This window comes from Lutra lutra, chromosome 13 (assembly GCF_902655055.1).
Source record: "Lutra lutra chromosome 13, mLutLut1.2, whole genome shotgun sequence".
NCBI lineage: Eukaryota > Metazoa > Chordata > Mammalia > Carnivora > Mustelidae > Lutra > Lutra lutra.
The window spans coordinates 806355-809735 of record NC_062290.1 but is presented as its reverse complement, the minus strand read 5'-3'; positions in this window follow the sequence as shown (position 1 = coordinate 809735).

Below are 3381 nucleotides of genomic sequence, written 5' to 3'. Positions count from 1 at the left end.
TTTGACATTGAGCTCATGTGACTAATGAAAATTATTGACTGAAAATGGAAGCAGGAATATTCATTTGTACATCTGCTAATTTGGAGGCTGAACTGAGAGTAGAAAATCCTCATCAAAACCCCAAATGGTTAATTTAATTACTAGTACAGAAGTTGTTTTGTGATTCATACTTAAAGTAGCATCGTTATGATCAAATAGTACATTTATATGTATTCATTTATATCATACGCTATAGATGCCACATCCCACAGTTTAGTTACGTTTACCTGTTATTTTCACTTAGTATACTTGTGTATCCTGAAAAAGAAAATTTAACAGATCAAGAAAAAAAAAAGAACCAGAGTCTAAGATTCTCAATTAGAATTTTATAAATTCATAATAAAAAAAGTATATCTCTACTACAAATAATCTCAAACACAAATAAAAATTTAAACATAAAAGACTGACATTTTGTAAGAAAAGATCACTGAAGATTAAAGAATTTGGGGATATTTATACATAAGATGAGCTATGTATCAAAAAAAGTTTATATAGGAATAGGATGAAGAAACTAGTCCAAATTATGTGAGATTTTGTCCTACTTTAAACAGTATCCCACAGCTGTGGGAAAAGCTTTTGCAAGGACTACCCGACTACATAAAACATGAAAATTTTTTATCATTCTAAATGTGAATGAGTAACATTAACTATTTGATAAAATGAATTTATTAGGCAGATGAATCTTCTGAAGATAACCTTAATACTAATAACCTCTAGAAAGTTAACTTAAAAATTGAATGTATTTCTATGTTACCAATATTCAGATTTCTTTAATGTATGATATTCATATTTCTGAAATTTTATCCCTTTGACTGTTATTTTTTCTGTTTTTTTTTTTTTTTTTTTGCTTGTTTGGTTGTTTTTTGAGAATATTTTGAGGGGGGGCGCTTGGAATATTTGAATAACTAATGCTTTATATATAAGCAAACAGACTTACAGCTTAATTTTAAAAACTATTTGTTGAGATGGTAATCTTGTTTTTTCTTATTTTAGGTTCGACCCCTGAATATTGAAGGATCCTTAAATATTTTACTTTCAGAGACAATAAGATTAATATATTTCAAAAAGAAGATGACATGTAAGAAATAACTTCTTCTTCCTCTTAGAACTACTTCTAAGAGATCATGTCTCTAGCTGACTTCCCAAGGTCAGAGAACAAACGAGTGGAGAAGATCTGACATTGATTCTCTGTGCTGGTGGCAAAGAGTGATTGTCCGTCATCGTTGCATATCTGTATAGACACAACATTTACTCTAGGCATACTTGTTATTTTCGAGTGGGACTGATGGAGGCACGGTTGGACATAAGCACCTGTAAGCAATGTAATCCCCATTTAGAGTGTTCACTGTGCAGACTCACTCACTCTCTAACAAGCTACAGTTCAGGTACTGAAAGCAGATGTAGCATCCTCCCCCCCCAACTCCCCAAGCCTATGTCAGCTCCCCCCACCTATATTTTTAGACTCTAGATTTGCAGTGAGAAAAAAGCCATATGGATTCATTTCTTTTTTTCCTGTTTTACTGATAGGATGGAATGCATCATGTAGCTAAGTATCAGTTTGCTAGGACTACCACGACCAAGTATCACAGAGTAGGTAGCTTAAACCACAGAAATGTACTGGTTCGCAGTCCTGGAGGCCACAAGTTTAAGATCAGGGTGTCAGCAGGGTCTGTTCCTTTTGAAGGCTGTTGAGAGACAACCTGCTCCAGGTTGGTCACGGCAATGACCTCAACTTAACTTGATCATCTGCAAATACCCTATTTCCATATAAGGTCATATTCACAGGTACTGGAGATTAGGACATTAATATCTTTTAGGAGGAGCCTCAATTTAATGTGTAACAAGCTTTCCTATTTTCTTTTTGATGGTTTCTGGGTGACAGTTTATTTACTTCTAGATATTAACAACTAAAATAGGGTAGGCCCTGGGGTCTGAAGAAGGGTTGCATCCTCTGCCAGGTTTAGAACAGAGAGAGAGCAGAGGCGGATTCTTACCTCCAGTAGAGGGGAGGTGGGCTGGGGGCGGGGAGGGGGGTTTACCCCACCTCTGTACCTCTTCCTCCTGTTGTATGCCTCAGAAAAGCTTGGCTTTTTTACAGTAATTGTTTTTATTTATAGACAGATTCACCCTTTACATTTTACCCTACAGCACAACAGAATATTCTAATGCCCTTACACCACAAAAATGTGGTAGGAGGAAAACAGCGCAGACATGTGAAGGCCAATCAACGTGGAAAGACACCAAAGCAACGGATCCCTCCTTCTAAAGAAGCCATGTTGCTGTACCAATATGAGTCCGCACAGATTTATTCTCCAGTTATTGGTTAAACTGAACATTAAATTCTGTTAATTAATGCTCCCTTCATAGTCTTGATAATGGATAATGGATGCCATAAGCATCCAGTTTCAACTTTTAAACATTAGAGTAGTACATTTGTGCAGATACATTAATTGCAAGATTAATATGAAATTAATGGATGGGAACACATTTTAACAGTTTAAAGGATGCTGTTTTTTTATTTGTTTAAAAATTTGTGCAGATGGAGAAGAGATGGTATTTCCTGAAACATCAGATAATCATCAGAAACAAATGGTCCGGCACTTCCACAGCAAGCGGCGATTTTCCTTCAGAGTTCCCAGAAGGAAGGGGCGTCTGCCCATGGGGCTGTGATCACCACCCTTCCTTCACATGTGGGCCAGAGGGAGCACTCCAGAACCACATGTTGTTTGATGTTATTTGGAAGAAAAAGAAACAAATCTCTGAAACTCGGGCAGAAATCTCTGTTCACATCAGTGTTATGTTTATTTCCCTGTGAAACTTCAAAAAAGCCTTTATGTAGTAAGTATAAATGGAAGTGTAATGTTGATTCATTTCTCTGTGAGTGTGAAATAACTGAAATTCAGTATGTAAGCCTCCACATAACATAGAGAACAAATGTGTACACACATTTGTAAACAAATAAATAGTACTGTGTACACACGTAGATTGATAACTCTGACTCTGGGTGTGTATTGCTTTGACTTTAGGATAACCTTCGGTAATGAACCACTACTTGGCAATAATCTCTGTAACTGAATAGGCAGAAAAATAGGCTGGTCTTCTTTGGATTGCAAATAAAAACATTTCTAAAGTGGTGCAAATTCTTTCAAAAGACCCATAATCACATGAAAAATATACAACATGGCAGAGCTTCTTAGATGTCTGTGGCTGTCTAAGGCAGTATTTCTACCAAAAACTTGGAAGTTTTTCAAGTTTCAAATTTTCAAGTCTTTTCAAAAGAAGCGAGAACTGTTAAAATCTTCAATCGTAAGTATGGATTTTTCTATTTTTTCCTTCACATCA